A 19,428-nucleotide genomic window follows, 5' to 3' on the forward strand; every position below is an offset into this window, starting at 1 on the left:
GTCTGACTAGATTCTATGTCTGACTTTTTTATCTCAATTTTTCTGATTAACCAATCACAGCTTCTGAAAAAATGTGGCATACCTAGCATCGGGGTCAACCACGCCTCCTCATTAAGAAAAAAGTTTCCGTCCATTACTTGCTCAGAGTTGCTCTGAGAATGTTCCTAAATCACTTCTAGGCTAAGGCTCCTTGCTAGGAATTCTTAAGCTAAGTTAGGAGCTCTCTGAGAGGATTCTCAGAATGCTTGTGAATACAGGCCCTGGAGTTTTATCTGTAAAATAAAAAACCCATCATAAAATAGATCAACATCTTCAAATCTTTCTGTAAATGTATCGTGTAGCTCTCCAAACATCACACCTGAACGCATCATTCCTTCAGTTGCAATAATAAAAAGTAAGAGGAGCTGAGATCTTTTAGTTATCCTAACATTATAGTGACCTGACCGGCTCAGAACCGGTGACAAATGACAGGCGGAGACAAGGAGTAACGTGCAAAAACATGTATTTACAATAAAGTAAATTAATCTGTTTAACGAACATTAAGAGATGTGGAAGTCGGTTAAAGTAGAGTGAGGTGTTGTGTGTGGAGGTCAAACAAAAGGAAAGAGGAGCGTGGCTTCATGGAGAGCATCCTCTCTCTGTTTCTCTTTCTCCCTGTCTCCCCCCACGACGAGGAAGTGACACCTGCTTTTATAAATATCGATCATAATATATTATAAATCTGAATCTGCAAAGACAATGAGGAACAGTGTAACTCTGACCCCTAGTGTTTAAAATGGGTACTGCAGTCCAAATTCATCACATAGTAGAGAGCTGTCTCTCCCCTCCTCTCTAGAGTCGATGCTCATGCAGGTCACCATGTGGTGGACACTGAAGCTTCAGTGTTTATTCAGCTCTTCATCGGTCTGTAAACCTTTCTGTGTTCTAACCTCTCTCCATTTTTCAAAAACATCTCCAATATTGATCCTAGTTTGAGCACGTTTCTGCTCGTGGAGCTTATTAGAAACATGCAGAGGCTTTTTAGGTCGGGTACAATCACTTCTATCTGAACCACTTCTCTTGCCCGCTTCCATCGCTGCAACACCTGTTGGTTTGACCTGATAACTGCTCTCATATCTGGCAAACCGAGGGGCGTCCAAAACGGCCGTGTGGAGGTGTCTTAAAACCGCCTACCTTCTCTGGTCCAAACAAATCCAGAGCATTCAGGACCAGAATCTAAAGTTAGAAGGAGGACATACTGGCTGCTGCATTGTTGTCAGAGAAGCCAGCACTTCAACATATCATGTTTCCTTAATGAATGTAAAAATAAACTTCTTCACCTCGTCTCTTGGTACACAGAAAAATTAAACACTTTAAATATGTCTCTAAATCACGGGTTACCTGAAAATGTTAACCTTTAAAATCTGGAACAGATACAATCCAGTTTCTCTTACCCAGGACAAATAAGATATATTACCTGAACAGGAGGTTGGGCAAAATAAAAATGCCCCCCAGGGAGGAGGGGCTTAAAGTATGTGATGTCATCTGTGGGCGTGGTTTATTCAGTCACCATGCTGCTACTGCTCCAGTAAGTTTGTCTGAATGGATCTGTTGTTAAATGTTTACCCATAATAAAGCTGTGTTAGCATCACAATGCTAAGTGTAGTTAGCCTGTTAGCTTGTCATTAGGAGTGGCTGGTTTAAGACAGACTCTGATAGGTATCACAAGACTCTAAGGAGGTTTATTAAAATGCTAAGATCAGTTAGCATTTCTGTTAAAGAAGTTTGTTAGCTTAATTCTGGAAGTAGCTGAACAAACATGGCTGTGAAACTTCATACAATCTGCTCCGAGGTTGTGTACTCAGGTAGAATTATTTAGTAGTAGTGAGGGGAGACTGGGGAGGGTTCAACAGATTTTAACGTCCAATGAGAAACATGTGACACCCATACTGCACATGGTCAGTCACCTCCTCCCGTGACAAACCAGGAAGTCAGGAGACACGAATCCTGTAAAGTTAGCCTAAAATGCCAGAAATCCCCCGATGAAAATCAAATGCTGAACCGTTAGGACTAAAGTCACTAATAAGGTTTATTTTTTCCTCCAAAACATCACACACACATTCACCCTTTCAGTCACCGCTGATTTACAGACTGCAGATCCTTCTATCAGGATGTTTTGCCTTAGTTTTCAATAAATGATCTGATATTTATTGTGACTTTTAAGCTGTTAGGTCTCCCTGTTCGCCCAGCTCACTGAGCCTGTGACACTAGGATGGTAAAAACAGTTTCTGAATCTGTCCACTAGATGGAGCTGAATCTGTCTCAGTTTGAAATAAATACAGGTCCAGTTGCTGAGGTTGCCTGCTTCTTCTTGTACTTGTTGCATTGTTTAAACATTGCTACAATCTTAACCTTCTCAGATGAAACACGTTCACGACACTTTCTGTTTGGGATGTTATTTTCTGTTTGCAGTTTCACTACTCTCAGAATACAACGAAAGGTTTCAAATATAATCAACTTGAATCCTGACTGAAGTTTGACGACAGACTCGTATTGTCAGGGTCCCATCAGATCTAAGGGTCAGGCTTCTAATCATTTATAATGCATATAAATGAATGTGTGGCTCAATAATGAAACGTAAAAATGATATTTAGTTAAATGAACACAGTCCCCTCGTTCTGTCTTTGCTGTCCTGCAGGTTGTGTTCTTCTTCTGCACTTCCAGGACTCACCAGCTGGGGGCGGCGATGGCTTCCTGTCGTCCCTGTGCAGCGTTTTCTCCTCCGGTGCAGAAAAAGACGGAGCAGCTGCTTCTCACATCCCAGCCTTTGCTCTGTCATCCCCCTCCTCCTCCTCCTCCTCCCTCTCCCTCTCTCAGGACGGGGAGCACCACACCCAGTCAGCCAATCAGAGCACAGCTCCACCTTCTCCATCACATCATCTCAGTTTCCAAGGTAACAGGGCACCCCTCTCCCTCTCACTCTCTCTCTCTCTCTTCCTCTGTTTCCACACTGAAAGGTGCCGCATCATCACCGTCATCCCTCCCATCCGACCATCCCACCATCCCTCACCGAGCTAGTGGCTAGTTTAGCATTAGCCTCCTGTCTGTTAGCACCCTCTCTCTCTCTCTCTCTCTCTCTCTCTCGCTCTCTCTCTCTCTCTCTCTGCAGTGGGATTGCCACAACATCAACGGCACCTCCCTCACTCTCCCTCTCTCGCTCTCTCTGCATCCTCCACCGTCCGACACTTAAGAGAAGAAGCAGACATGGACTAAAGGAGGAGGAGAAGAAGAAGAAGAGAGATGTGGTACGTACTGCTCTGCTGCTCTGCGTGACCTCCCTCCTGTTTTGTATATATGGACGGGAAAGTGTGTGTGTGTTTGTGTGAGTGTAGGGTGAAGGGTGTGTGTGAAGGGTGTGTGTGAAGGGTGTGTGCGATAGCCTAATCCTTTATGGAATGCTGATTTAATGAGCTGTCTGATGCTAACGCCTGCAGTATGATGCAAGGAAGAGGGGAGAAAAGACCCACAGACCATCTTTCTCTCTCGTTCTCCCCATCTCCCCTCTCTCTCTCTCTCTCTCTCTCTCTCTCTCTCTCTCTCTGTGCTTTTGTTATGGAGGCCTGCTCTGCAGAAGAGCTCGCTGTGCCTGCTGCATACAGAAAGAGGCCAACACCTCTCCTCCCTGATCCCAGTCTGCTGCTCTGCTTCACACTGGTGCACTTTACTGGTTCACTGGGCCGCTTTGAGTGTCGTTCACGAGGTTCAAAACATTTTGTTGTTCCTGCTTCTGGGGGGGGACTCTGCTTTTTGACGTGTCGGCAAACATTTCTGCACTGCTCAGGTTTCAGATTTTGAAAGATTAAAGTTGAACTTTGTGATGTTCTTGGGAAACGTTGTTTAGTCTGACATGGGAGGGGATGTGAGGGCTAAAGGCTTTGTGTACACTTCTATAATATCATTTAAAATGATGTCACAATCCTGACAACATGATCAGCATCTTTACCGGTCTGACACACATCGCATCAGTCATGTAAACTGAGCATGTGCGGACTGATGTAAACAGACGCTCCCTGTTTGTCTGATCAAATTGGACTCCATGCTATACCAGCTGCTAGCATTCTCTTTTTAGCCTCTCATTTTCCAGAACATTTCAGGACCGTCTGCTCCGTGATGTTTTCCCACACATCCCTCGCAGCATGACGTTTTCCTGTTCCTGGATGGTAGGTTTCAGGAAGCAGGACGTGGTTTCAAAAAGGACGCCGTGCAAATCACCGTGTGATGTTTACAACACATCCAAGATGGAGGATGAACCAAGTCCTGCCCTGTACTGTACTGAGAGTTTTTTTTTGCCTTTTTAGCAATGCTAGATGTTATTGAACTCATCCACACTGTCGATGAACAGGTGGGGAAGAACAAACCAGCATCGTCTAATGACTCTGTACATACGTACGTCGTCTCTTCGACCGCATGGTAGTGGTGAATTTTCCTGGATGTTTCCTGCTGCGTTCACGTCGCCTCACTCCAACTTCCTGTGGATATTTTACCTCAGGGCTGGCAGGAAAAAGTCTGGGAGGGAAATGTGTCCATTTGTGTTCGTACATGCAGAGCTCCTGAGGCAAGACGTGATGTAAAACGTCACCACCCCCCTCCCACTCGCTCCAGGTGAATTCTCCTGATTATATCCTGCTGTGTTCTCACATCAGCTCACTCTGACTTTCTGCAGAATAAATACGAGGAGGCTGGAGGAGAAACTCTGGGTGAGGTCTTGTGCAGGTGTGAAAGGACTTTTTTATGCAGCCTCCTGTAAAGGTCTGCAAGAAGTCGAGGTGAGTGGATGTGGGAACAGGTAAAAGAGCAGAACATTCACAGTGACCTCTACCTTGTTCTGCAAATTCAAAGCAGCAGATTTCTCAAAGGATTCTGGTGACTTTAAAGGACCAATGACATCAAACCTGAAATCCAAACATCTATCTCTGCAGGGATCCTCTCTGTACTCTTGTCTCACAGGAACGAAAACAAACTCTCTCAGGGCGCTAAACTAAAGCAACCAGAATGAGCATTACAAGGACCAGACGTGACAGAGAGAAGGTAAAGGTAGGAGGCTCTGAAAGGAATTATGTGGACGACAAACAGTAATGTAGCATTAATTATAAATAGCAGGAAGTTGGGAGTGCTCGATACAGAACAGCTCACTGTCTGTGTCGTCCTCGCTACAGGATACGATGTAATGATCTGTAACCGGGGCGGAGGGGCTGCAGAGACGCAAGCATGTCAGGGAGGAAGAGAGGAAGTGGGAGCACGCTTTTCATCATTACAGATGTGCTTTCTCTGCTGTCCACATTGCCGTTTACAGAGCGTCTTCTAAGAAGCAGGGATAGATATTCAGTGTTTGTCCTTTGCCCATCTTTTGGATTTTGTTTACTTTTGAAATTTGTTAAAGAGGACATATGAGCCACCTTCTTCACCTTTTCAAACAGTCCCCTGTGGTCTAAATGAAACATCTGTGCTGTGCTTTGGTCAAAATATGAAATCATGAATCAAGCACCAGAGGAGGTTTGTGACCCTGTATAAACCAGCTCTCTCAGAACGCTCCGTTTTGGTGTGTGTGTCTCTTTAAATGTAATGAGCCCCCCCTGAGTTTTCCCGGTAAACATCACTCCTTAGCTAGCGTGAATAAAAATGGTGGATCTGCTCAAAAGTTTTGTTCTAGGCTGGGGGTGTAGTCCATGGGTGGAGATATCAGGGAGGGGAGGTTTTTTTTTTTTTTTTTTAACCATAAGCCCACTGTGACATCACAAGGAGAGCACATTTGAAACGGAGCATTTTTCTCTGTGTTGTAAGACTTATGCAGACCACAAACAAAGGACTGGATGGGTTTATTTCACATTTTGTGGGTCAGTAGACACTCAGGTTACCCAAATATATGTTCAAAAACACTGTAGAAGTGGATTCTTCATAATATGTCCCCTTTAAAAGAGAAAATAAGGAACGTACAAGAGAGAAAATCTGACAGGAAACAGACTGCAACAACAACAGGACAATGTATGTAGTGATAGTGATGCTGCATACATTGTTAAATCTATACTCCAGACTTAACCACAAAGAAGACAAACTCTGCACGTGTAGATGGAAAAATGTTTCCGAATTGTTGTTTACATGACGTCAGACTCGTCATCACAGGGGGGCAAAATATGTGAAGATACTTTTTATTAATTCACAAATTGCACATCAACTTTTTGCTGAACTGTAACTCATAACGGAGACATTCACACGTCTTCTTCTTTGTAGCGTTCACACTGTTTGTTGTTGTTGTAGCAACATTCTGACATTACAAACAGAAATCACATGAACACACTGAAGTCGGAAGAACGACTTCAGAACTCGGACACTGGGACCATCTGAGGAGCACCTGAATGCAGCATTAAGCCTGCCCCCCAGAGTACAGACCCCACATTTCTGTGTAGAATGAGACAACACTCATCTGTCCTCTTCTGTTTGATATCACTGCTCCGTTTATCACACAATGCTCGGCAGTCTTTGCAGAACATTCAGGTCTGAGGTCCTTCCTGAAAAGCCACAGTTCAGTATGGCGTGCAGACTCTTCAGTAGACTGAACCCTTGTGGTTTTTCAGTGGGCATTTTTCGGGTCCACCTCAGTAGACTGAACATTTCAGTACAGATATTAACTTCCAGGTTTTGTGCAGGATGGTTCGGATGCGCCCTTTCAGGAAATGAGTTCCCACAATGCTGTGCGAAATGCTATGTGAAGTTTTCTATTATTTACTGAGCCATCGTGCAGATTATGTCTGAGTTGAAGTGTCAATAACATGAGGCGGGCTAATGACGGCACTTCACCACTGAATGAATCAGACGAAGTAGGAACAGATATCAGCCTACTGAGGAGGAGGTCCTAACAGGATACAGCACAGAAAGAAGGGACCGTCTTACTTTCAGAGTGTGGCGGCACTTTGCAATTTTGGCAGTACCCTGTGCTTTTTGTCCCTTCTCCCCTTCTGTAGTCAGGTGAAGCTACTGATGACTCAGTGAGGCACACCTGGGCCCTTTCTGAATTGTCACAGTTCAGTAGGCAGTACGTACTATTCAGTATGGAGTTTCAGTATACTGAACTTTCGTGGTCATTCAGTATGCATTTTTTGGGTCCACCTCAGTATACTGAACATTTCAGAATGGATACTAACTTCTGGGTTTTATGCAGTATGGATCGGATGCGTGCTTTCAGGAAATGAATTGTATTTTACCACCCACAATGCTGTGCGAAATTAAACGTAAATCATCACGTCACGTCCGCCTCCAAATCAAAACAAACGAGCGTGGATTAATTGAATCAATTTTTAATCTAGAGTTAAAATCCCGACTGAAATCACTACTTTAAATTAACAACAGAAAATATAACAAATGTCTGCATTATTATAAAACCTTTCCCCCTCTATTTAAATAATGATTATTTGTTTATTTGACTTTATATTCTGTATATTACTGTCTTTCATTTGTTCTTTCCTTTATGTACTGTATGTTATTTAGTTATTTAATCTGTCTTTTACTTGATTTACATTGTGATATTGTTTTGTTTACCAGACTGTATATGCGCATTACTCTTCTTGAATAAAGCTAAACAAACAAAGAAAAAAAAAAGGGTGAATGCGGCCGGTTCGGGTAACGTAAATTACGTCACTTCCATACTGATTGAATCAGAAGAAGTAGGAACAAATATCTGCCAACTGTGTGCGCCTACTGAATAGTAGGTACTAAACAGTATACAGCATGGATAGTACGTACTGACTACTGCCTACTGACAGATTGAGTAGGTACTTGGCAGTTCGGATACAGCCCTGGCCTCAGAGCTGGGTTCAGGAGGAGGGGCGTTTGGGACGTGCCTCTCAGTCAGCGATTGTTGTGTTTTAGTTAAATACGTTTCTGACTGAATCTTTAGCCCTGTTTCCACCAAACCTGAACTTGCTTGTGTTTCCACAGCCAACCGTACACTTATTTGTGGAAGCCAGATGGAGATAGCCGCGTCAGCTATGTAATAGTGTGACATCAGAGCCAGCTATTAACTAAGTTAAACGTCCAAGAAGAACAGAGACGCAGTAAACAAAGGGATCCTTTAGGGTACCTAAAAAGGAGGACGGTACTGATCCCTTATTTTGGTACCATTCTCAACTTTTGAAGGTGGAGACAATTAAATGGGTACCAGACTGACCGAGATGAACCCAACCGCTTGGTGGAAACAGGGCTTAAGTTTCATAATCAAGCTCTACCCTTAGTTCTGACTTTCAGGTGTCTTATGGACTCTGTTGGGTCAAGTTGTGGGTTTGTTGTGAGCCCCCAAAGGACCGCCTTAAGGTGAGCTGTAACAAGACCGATGTGGTTTTCTGTAAAGTTTGTATTTCTCTGTCATAGATTCTCTCTGTGTTTAATGATATTGTAGACATGACTTCCTGCTGATTGACTCTAAATCCTCCGTCCATGCATCGACCTCTAATCTGAATCGGTCACCTGCGGCGTGTTTTCCCTCGTGTCCGCCCTGCAGCTGTCTTACATCAACACGGTCACATATTAGAGACGGTTAATAAGTGAGGCTTGTGCTTGTTCCCCTGGTGCGCGTGGACAGACTCCCTCGGGTTCGTCTGTAATTAGCCGTAGTCTGTTGAGGTCAGGTCGGTTTAAAACTTTGATAAACATAATGAGGATGACTTAGAGTCAGTGGTCTTCAGAATATCTGCTTCTCAGAGTTGGACTGTTCTGTGTTTTCTAAGCCGGTAGGTTGTTCAGCTGTCAGACTGATTTACTGATGCTTAAAGGGCAGTTTGTGTATTTTTAAACCCCGGGCCCGGTGTTGACTTCATTTGGGGTCTAAATGATGACGATCTGATCTGCAGAGCAGCAGAGCCGACGCCCTTTATCCATCTCCCGCAGGATAACGATCCTCTGAGGTGTTAGCATGATACAGCAGGAAGTCAGAGAACAACACAGCCATCGCACTTAAGCATGTTGACCTTAGAACTTTAGCTCCAAACACAGACACTGTTTACTGATTTTACAGGTCAGAAAAATGTTTCATTCGTCTGCTGACTCAGCATATCAGAAATGATGCATTCTTATTGGTCTGGCAGAAATAAAAACAATAAATGTTTGTCTATGTTAATAATCCGACTGAACACACCAACTCCTGTGGTTAGGGTTAGGATGGAAAATATATAATAGTTTGAGAAGAAAACCTCACCTGGAAGAAACATAACCTCTCTGTCTGAGTGAAAACAGGAGACCAGTTGCCATGTTTCATGTCACATCATCATGTGACATGAAACATGGCAACTAAAAATGAAACGAGTTGAACTTTTCCCCGTCATGTTTTCACCGACAGACAAAAAGATTGAGGAGTCATAACATCCCAAAAACCATCCCTGCAGTCTTTCCCCTGAGGACTGTTTTTCAAAGATGTTGTAATTTCTCAGATTATTGATTTCATGTTTATTTTTTGGGGCTTTTTGTGTTTTTATTTAGAGACAGGATGGTGGATAGAGTCAGACATCAGGGAGAGAGAGAGAGAGAGAGAGATGCGTGGATGACATGAAGGGAAAGAGGCAACAGGTCAGATTTGAACCCAAGTAGTCACTTGGAGGACCATAGCCTCCATACATGGGATGCACGCACTAACCTCTACACCACAAGCACCCCCTGAGAATCTGCTTTTTTAATATCCAGGGGAACTTCTCCACTCTTTAGTTCAGATTGTGATTCTGTTAAACTACACGTAGCATTGATATAAAGACAAATATTCTCATTATAGCGTCGTATAGAGCACTCTTTTGCTTCGTCTGCTACTTCCTCGTTGTTTTTTACATCACCTCTTACCTCAGGAGCCCCCCCCCCCCCCCCCCCCTCCTGTCTGACAGGGATAGTCTCCTGCTGTGAGGTGCATGTGTGATCAGGAGGATTTCTGGAGCAGTCCTCCTGAAGTGATCTAGATATTTTGTCAAACTTCAGAAACTTTTTTCCTTAACTTTTTGAAGATGTCAAAAATGAGAGGATGAAATGATCAAGGAGACAAACTTGGCAACATGTGATACATCTTGTTGTATTATTCCTTCATTCAAACGCTGTGTGAAATGTTAATGAAGCACTCAGAGGGACCCCCTCATTCAAACACACACAAAAGGACTCAGCTGATCCCCCACCACCATCCCCCATGTTTAAATTGAGCAAATTGTCCGCAGAGTGTGTGTGTGTGTGTGTGTGTGTGTGTGTGCAAATAGAGACAAACACGCACTCCTCTCTTCCACTGGCATATATGGGGGATGGTGGCTTGTTGCATTTACGTTCATGACACACTTTTTCTCTTCAGAAAAACATGTTGTAAGAATGTGCAACATGTTCCAAATAAATAAATCTGAGATCCAGTCTATCCTGTGTAAATGTGTCTCTGAGTCATGACTGTCTACAATGAGTGAGAAGCTCGAGTCCCGCTGGCTGTGTTGTTGTCAGAGTCGTGTTTACATGGACGGGACGGCCGGCTCCTCCCCTTGTGTATAAAAGCTGTTTTAGTCAAGAACTAGAGAGAAGAAGAAGAACATACTCTCTGATTATTTGAATGTCAAGTAAGTGTTTTTAGATCACGGCCATTATGTGTTAGTTTACATGCAATGTGAAGCTACAAGCTAACTAAAGAGCACTAACATTAGCATGCTAACACAACAATGCAGGACACAGGGGATTGCAGCTCGAGCAAAGGACGATTTTGACCGTAGCTTGGACTTAATGGTGCTTAATTATGGTGCGTTCTAATTGATAACCCCTTTGTGCAAGTGGAGAGGGGTTGGAGGTGTGTCTCTGGAGGAGAGTGGAGGCTTCAGTATGGAGGAGGCGTGGCCAAACAGCAGTTTGTTTTGGTTTCATGTTGGAGCTCAAGAGCGACATCTACTGGATCAAAAAGTCACACATCCTTCATTTAATTCTGCAGTTTGAATAAACTTCTTAAAGCGCCCTTTCTGCTCACTGACTCTGTGATGACAAAGACTGAGGTCTCAGATTTCCTCAGGTCACAGAGGTACACACATGTTAATAACCTTCACACATGATCCCACAATATGACGAATACAATACAGGTACAATCAGGTACAGGTGCTTTAACTTCATTTTTATGTGAATTTTTATGTGTTTAAGAGTCTGGTGACAGGTTACGTTTGACAAATAACGGCCTGCTCCGATAATGTCGTTCATGTCAGAGCGCTTACTGGTGTTAGATGAAAGAAGTTGTCCGAGGACACTTCATCTTACATTGTGACCGTTCAGTTGATTCAGTTGGGGTGCGTTTGGCAGAGTGGTCAGTTCACACACCCCACAGTCCTCAAAGCGAGCAGCCTGGTTTGATTATGACCTGTGGCTCTCCCAACGTATCACTCCCCACTCTCTCTCTCTCTCACTAAGATAACCAACTCTATCCACTGTCCTGTCTCTAAAGTCACATTAAGCCCCCCCCCCCCTAAAATCCTTTAAAAAAGAGAGAACATTAAATTGCTCCATGTGATTAATATTTGCTTAAAGTTAAACAAAGAGACAGAGTTGATTCCAGCCCCTCCTTCCTGTTCTGTTTCTCCTCTTTTCTTTTACTCCCTTTTATAAATGTCTCTCCTTCACTTTTCCTCCGGTCTCCTCTGACTGTCCTCTACATGTACCCTCCGTCTCCTCTTGGTGTCCTAACCTCCTGCTCTCTCGCTGCAAATCTTCCTTTTCTCCGCCCCTCCCAGTCCTCTATTTCAGTCTCATCACCTCCTCTTTTTTTGTCTTCCTTCTTTTCCTCCATAACTCTCGTGATCCTCTCTGTCTTCTCTCTTCTCCTCTCCTCTCCTCTCCTCTCCTCTCCTCTCCTCTCCTCTCCTCTCCTCTCCTCTCCTCTCCTCATCCTCTCCTCTCCTCTCCTCTCCTCTCCTCATCCTCTCCTCTCCTCATCCTCTCTTCCCCTCTTCCTCTCGTGTTTCTGTATGGATAACATCTGCTCAGACCTCGGGGTGTGGCCGTGAACTCTCTCTCTCTCTCTCTCTCTCTCTCTCTCTCTCTCCTCAGCTCTGGTTTCTGTTTCTGCCGGTGGCTGAAAACAAAATGGACAACGACAGCATCCGCTGAACCCGACATACAAACCCGACAGCAGCATGGAAACATAAACTGAATGAAATCTATCCTGTAATGGTGAAACGTGTATTAGCATGCTGGTGAATGCAAACTTCTCCCCTTTTCTTATTTTGGTTTTTGAAAGGCAAAATGTGACTGTGACTAGTAAAATCTCGCCTTGAAGTCAGAGGAGCATCCTAGGAGTGTCTCTGAGAAATATAAAGTCTGAGTCTGAGCTGCGTGTTTGATCACATTTTCATATTTTCACTCTCAACTCGTTGTGCAGCATCATCCCCACGCACGCTTCGTTGTCCCGCTCCATCGCACGAGGCTGTGTGGACGAGTTAGAAATAATAGACATGAGGTTAGTTTAGAGCTTCAAAAAAGAAATGCCCAGTTAGACTTTCAAAATGACACTGTATGTTGAAAAAATCTAAATAAGAAATTGTAATTTTTGTGAAACCCTCACAGTTCGGTTATGATTCATGGGTTATAAAAAACAAGGAAGTACATCAATGTAAGGAATGCCGAGGTCAGCCTGCACGCCATTAGCACGATTTTAGCACGATCCCGCCCCGTCGGCCCCCGAAAATCAATGGTTTTATCTGTTGTTGTGTGTACCAGTTAACGAAAATCAAGGCCACATTTGGGACGCCTCTGTCTGATATTGTTCTGGCTTCCACCATGTCAGCGCTGTTGACCAATGAGAGCACAGAGCGCTCTACACGTGCAAAAGTCTCGAGCGTAAACAAACAAAATGGAGATGCGAGAGAAGAGTGATGAAGTTGGTGCTGCGAGATGGAACTATGAGGCAGAGGAAGGAAACCCTTTGTCGAGCTCTGGCAACAACATATTTTTTATCCTCTCAAGGTGTCGACTAGCCCCGCCCCTTTTCCTTCAAACATCTTCAGGTCTGTGGTGATGATTCTCATGTCTGTCGGTCAAGTCACGGCACAAATGTATGGCTTTGTGACACAGTGACCATGGTAACAGACAAGAAGATGGTGTGGTCTGACCTCGGCATTATGCACAGTCATCATTTATGAAATGGTATTCAGCTCATGTTTTTAAAAAGCCAATTTCCTGAAAGTCAGGAGTGACTGTCAGTGTCATAGAGGAATCAAACTCTCACCCTCTGGATGGTCGTCCGTCGTTTGCTTTGACCGCTCCCTGAACTTTAAACTCAAAGATCTGTGTTGTAATTTTGGACCTCTGAAACTGTACTGGATGAGTTAGTTGTCTTTGTTTCTTTGCACTTCATCACATTTAAAGACAAAGAGACCTGAAGGTTGTCTCATATGTACTGTGTGTGCTGATGTGTACATTCATCATTTTTTTTTACCACCAGAAACACGATTGCATCCAAGTTGTTTCTGTCGGCCGCTTTCTGTGACACAGAGTCAGGGAGGCCTTTATCTGTGGAAACTCAATTATTGAACACACCGCCACACACACATTCACACTCAGAAATACACACACAGAAATCGACCGGGTATCTGATGAATTGCAGCAGGCCGGGCGGCAGCAGACACTGAGATGCTGTAGTGCTGACTCCAGCAGCAGCAGCAGTGTGTGTGTGTGTTTGGCTGGTTGCTTTTCTCCATAATGACTTTAAAATCTTAATCTGACCAGTTTGCTCCTATGCATGGCTTCCTGTGGTTTTTAAAAATGATTCTTGCACATGTGACACAGAACGAGTTCTATGTTTCTGCAGTTAGATGAACAACAGTTTAAAGGTGTTAAATATTCCCTTTAGATTCTCATGAAACTCCTCAATGACACATGATCCATTCACAAGAAAGTCCCCCCAGGATTTAGCGTGCCATTTTAGTGATGGACCATCTTCTTAGGGCGGCCATGTTACTGTGAGGTCACGCTCAGAATGAGTAGCTCAAATATTCTTGTGTAGTCCTGCCATAGTCCTGGGTGTCTCTGCAGGACCTCCCAGTGTCTCTGCAGGACCTTTATGGTGTCTCTGCAGGACCTTCTGCATCACTGACCAGATTCTGATTGAAGCAATCAAATGGGAGTTTGACTCCTTAGTAAGATGGCTGTTATGAAGTCGAGTGTTGTTACACAGCTGCATTGCTCCTTTTGGTTTGACCGGCCTTTCTCTCTCTCTCTCGGCCTGCAGGAATAGATTTATTATCCTTAGAAGAAGCTGCACACTTTCTGCAGAACATTTCAGATCTCAGATATTTTAAGATCAATTCTTTTTTTGGAAGATTTATTTTCGGGGATTTTGTGCCTTTATTTGGATCGGACAGTGGATAGAGTCAGAAATCAGGAGAGGGAGCGGGGAATGACATGTGAAAGGAGCTACAGGTCGGACTTGAACCCTGGTCGCCCGCTTGTAGCTCTACAGCCTCCACCTAACCTAACCACTTGGCCATCATCAGCGGCCCTCACAGATCACTTCTGATCAGTCTGATTACATCAGCGGCCTGTAAGGAAACACTGAGCTGTAACATATCCCATAATTATAATTACTCAACATGGCCTCTGCGCTCTAATGGTCGGGTCCCAGTGGGAGTCCAGACTGGAAAGTGAAGGTCGATAATGTAACGTGATGCAGAGCAGTGGATGTAAAGTAAAGGTGTGTTTATGAAGTTGGTGCAGACTGTATGTGTGTGTGTGTGTGTGTGTGGGTGTGTGTGTGTGTGTGTGTGTGTGTGTGTGTGTGTGTGTGTGTGTGTGTGTGTGTGTGTGTGTGTGTGTGTGTGTGTGTGTGTGTGTGTGTGTCAGCTATGATTAACACGAGCCCTGTTACAGATTATTATTGTTCAGGTAATGAATGCATCTTAAAGCTTCCTTGTGTTTTTTTTTTCTAACCTGAGCCCTTTTTTTACATGATCATCGTTGTAAATGACTGATGTGTCCAAATAGTTTTGCGTTTGCTCCAGTCGATTTCTTCAGTCGCCAGCTGTAAAACAGGCTGTAAAGAGGAAGCTCAGGCATACCCCCAAAGCTGCCCTTTAGTCTTGAGATGTGCACTAAAGACGTCCACTACTGTGTGACATGTTCCACATGAATATATCAGACATCAAGTCTATCCTGTGTAAATGTGTCTCTGAGTCATGACTCTCTACAATGAGTGAGAAGCTCGAGTCCTGCTGGCTGTGTTGTTGTCAGAGCTGTGTTTACATGGACGGGACGGCCGGCTCCTCCCCTTGTGTATAAAAATGTAAGGGCAGTATGAATTCAGCCTGGGAGGTCGAAAACAATCTGGAAAAGTCCGCTAAAAAGCTTGTTGTTGTAATCACAGGTAACTCAGGTGACTCAGTTTCTTCTCTGATGTGGATTTTTGTTGTAATAAAAAGGTTTTGTATCTTCCCCTCACCACAGGGGACGTTATGACCTTGTACTTTCCTTGAACTGCTTGTAGCTTTAACGTTTTATCGCATCATCTCGATGACAAAAGAGAAGAAAGATCTCCTTCAAATCAGATTCCATAGCTCTCAGGTCACTCATGCTGCTGCTACAGCTACAGTATGTGAGGAAGACTTTATTTTTTGCTGCTCGTGAACTCCGTCACCTTCAGAAACACGAGGCTCAGAGAGAGAGAGGGAAAGATTAACAACCAGGAGAAGAAGAACCTCCAACACATCCTCCTCTGCTCTGATATATTATTTATACTGGGGCTGGGCAGGGAGGCCCCTGGGACCTGGGACCCCTGACACACGCACACGCACACACACACACGCACACACACACACACACACACACACACACACACACACACACACACACACACACACACACACACACACACACACACACACACACACACACACACACACAACTGATAGTCCTGTGTGACTGCAGTCTGTCTCATCGCTGTATTCTCTTTCTCTTCATCGACCTCATCCACCGTTTATTTTAGTCACAGCGACACACACACGCACGCACACACACACTCTCACTGTAACACACACACACACACACACACACACACACACACACACACACAGACTCTGACTGTAACACGCATAGCGCTTTGTTAAATGATTTATAACATCGGGTCGTCTGAGAGCTCAGTTCAGCCTGCAGCCTCTTGTGCGGGTGTGCCATGTGCAGTGGGCGGGGCCAGAGAGGCTGGCAGCATCACCTGAGGACGATGAGCTGCTCTCTCTTTCTCTCTTTGAAGAAGTGCAGATTTTTATTATTCAGCAAGAGAGCAACACAAAGTTTTAAAAATAGTCAAAAACAAAGACGGTAAATGGGAACATTTTCGATCTATATTTGTTCTGTCCCGTTTTATGGACGTAATGTTGAAAAGAATCTTCAGGTGGGAACGTCCCAGTGCAGGGAAACTTCATCTTAGGTCCATTTTAGAAACATTTGTAAAGTCTGCAGCACCTCATCAAAAGAGGAAGAATCCCTCCATTCTGCCTTTGTGTCTGCAGCTGATCAAACAGCTGCCGTGTTACATAACAATCTTTTCTACTGTTCGGCTTTAATCTCGACTTTAATCCCACAAAGGACGGCAGATGAGTCAGGTCTCGTGTAAAGCGTCTCCCGTCAGACGGCTGATTCATGAACAGCCGGCGTGGAGCTCTGAATCATGAGCTCAGCGAGTACTCAGACGATGTTAGACGAGATGATTTGTGTAGCACGGTGATAAAAAAGAGGATCAGCTGAGATTAAAGGTCTGTATGGGCGGAGTAAAAGTCTGCGTATAGTATGTGTGTGTTTTAGAGAAATCTGAAAGATCAGGGTTTCCTCGAGAAGTTTTCAGACTTGTTGGCAAATAAACCGAAACGGAGTCAGAACTTACAACTAGAAATGTCACAATATGACACCACAGACAAAACCCACCCACTCAGGGACGCTGTGCCAGTAGTTTGTGCAGTTTGTAAACACAACATTCACCAACACTTCCTCCTCCTGGGCTCATCAACCCCTGAAGCTCCGCCCCCTGCAGGATGTAGTGTGTACGTTTACTGCTAGTACCTACACTGCGAACTAACGTACCTTAGCATAAGCTAACCGCCGCTGTTTGGCACCTGCCTCCTGCATACTGACTACATTGCAGAAATGGATAAACAGATTGAACGTTTTGGCACTGAATAGCTGCCACTGAATTTGTGGTAGTAGACAGACTTAAACATAACTTTTGCGTCTTCAGGATGCCGAATAGTGAGAAACGTCGGCATTTTCTGACATGAAGCTCTAGCGTAAGTTTAGTCAGGATGCCTATATAATTGCCTTCACGATCAGGTCTTTCTCATTCATCCCTTTTTGCACGCTCACTCACTTGTCTCGTCAGCGGTACTCATCTAACCAATCGCATGGCGTTCCTCCCTCATTTTCAACCTATCATCGGCCTGCTCCCCTTTTAAATCTGATTCTTTCTCTGCCTTAGTTCCTTCATGCTGATGTTTCATGTTATTCATTGTAATAAAAACATTTCAGAACAGTCAGTTAGAATCACAGCTTTGGGACATGTCTGAAAATCTGCTTTTTTTTTTCTAAGTTTCTCTACTTTTCCATCCTTTAATCAGTAAAAGACAAAACAGAGATTGTATTGTGTTTAAACTCGCCGTATCCCAAAAAGTATTTGTATTAAGAAGTATGAAAGCCGTAGAAGTTTTCGTAGCTGGACGACTGAGATGTGGAAGACAATATTTAAACACGTCATGTCACCGCGATGATGAAGGTTTGTGTTTTATTAACTCGTGCAGGATGAGAGTTATATTTGTGCAGTGATCTCATGTGTGTGTCTCAGTGTGTGTATATACAGTATATACTGTATATACTGTATGTAATGTGTGATATTGCACTCACGTGTGCAGCCTGCGTCCCTGCTGGCGTTCCTGCAGGAAAGTGACCTCTTTCCTCTCCTCAGTTTAATGAAGTCATTAAGCTGTGCTCTATCAGCATACGGAGAGTTAAACTCATGGCAGCATGGAGAGCTTTTATAACATACAACGTGATTATTTCTCCAACATGATGATGTTCTGAGACTGTTCTGGGAGGGAGAGGACGTGTTGATAGAGTCGTTCCAGAAGGAGAAATTGAAACAGTTCATTTATCTTATTTCCTTCAGAATGAGACCCGTCAGTATGCTGCTGACAGCGGCTGGTTATTCATTCAAAAACAAAGATGCTCTGAGAGATTGTTGAAAGTGTTGAACTTGGTCTTATGGAAATGGTTGTGTAAAGATGGACATTTTAACATGGAGCTCTATGGGGACTGACTCACTGCAGGAGACAGACTCTAGTGGACACTGGAGGAACTGCAGTTGTTGGCAGAGTACTGCTGCATTTTTCATCTTATCTATAGGAGACATTAAGGAAATATTTCTGGTGTTTATAAGAAAGATAAAAATATGAATCAGATTTATTAAATCATTTCTGACTCACAGGAACTTAGATTAAATTGCAGTAACGACGTCCGAGCATTATAACGAGGTTAAATGTAATGTGCTCTGAATGAACAACCGTCATCATCAACTCGACAGCTGATGAGGTGATTTTTTTTTTAATCTGAGTCATGTTACCCTCATCATCTTCTTCATCACTTCTTCTCCTCTGCCTCTCTCCGCCCATGTGTTCGATACAGTGGTATGATGATGATGATGATGATGATGATGTCATGGTTGTTCCTGCACCCTGACCTCATCATGATGCTTCACAGTCAGGAAGTGCTTATCCTGCTCTGAGCATCATGTTTCAGGGACAGAGAGAGAGAGAGAGAGAAGAGAGAGACAGAGGGAGGAAGGGTTGAATAAAGAAAACAGCAGATTCCAGATAAAATAATCCTTAACTGATCTGCAGAGGACAAACTCTGATTGTTTCAGCAAAACAAAGACAAAAACCCTTTGGTAAATATGAAGAATAAAATGAGAATTTCCAGATCATTAATCCATTAATCAGTCCAACCTGGTAAATATGGGCTGGACTATGCTGGGCTGAACTGGGTGACCATCATGAATCCAGTCAGACAGGTCGACTTTATCACCGACTGCTTATTTTGTTCAGTTGCTCCACTGACTGATTTCTCTGTTGCTGCTAAAGCTAAAGCTAATCAATACAGCGCTGAGTCATCCTCCCTGCTGGTTACTGGGTCACTGTGTGTGTGTGTGTGTGGGTTTGTGTGTGTGTGAGTGTGTGTGTGTGTGTGTGAGTGTGTGTGTGTGTGAGTGTGTGTGTGTGTCTGCATGTGTGGGTTGTGTGTGTGTGTGTAAAATCTGAACTTTCTAGTTTGAAAAAACATGTATGATATTTTCGTCTTGACAAAGTTTAAAGTTAAAGTGCTCGGCTCTGACTTTTAAGAAGTTCTCAGAAACCTGCGGACTGCACTCTGAGCGGGAAGCAT

The 19,428-nt window shown here is 43.8% G+C and overlaps 1 protein-coding gene across 1 annotated transcript in view; it reads left to right on the top strand.

Moving 5' to 3' along the window:
• Window positions 1–2,978: 2,978 nt before the first annotated feature.
• The window catches only part of akap6 (A kinase (PRKA) anchor protein 6), a 158,122-nt gene continuing 141,672 nt past the window's right edge, over window positions 2,979–19,428 (top strand). Inside the window, exon 1 of the mRNA XM_020652723.2 lies at window positions 2,979–3,284. The gene's annotated coding sequence lies outside the window, so the exon portion shown is untranslated. The remainder of the gene's footprint in view (window positions 3,285–19,428) is intronic.

The sequence above is a fragment of the Labrus bergylta genome, chromosome 18, assembly GCF_963930695.1.
Source record: "Labrus bergylta chromosome 18, fLabBer1.1, whole genome shotgun sequence".
Lineage (NCBI taxonomy): Eukaryota > Metazoa > Chordata > Actinopteri > Labriformes > Labridae > Labrus > Labrus bergylta.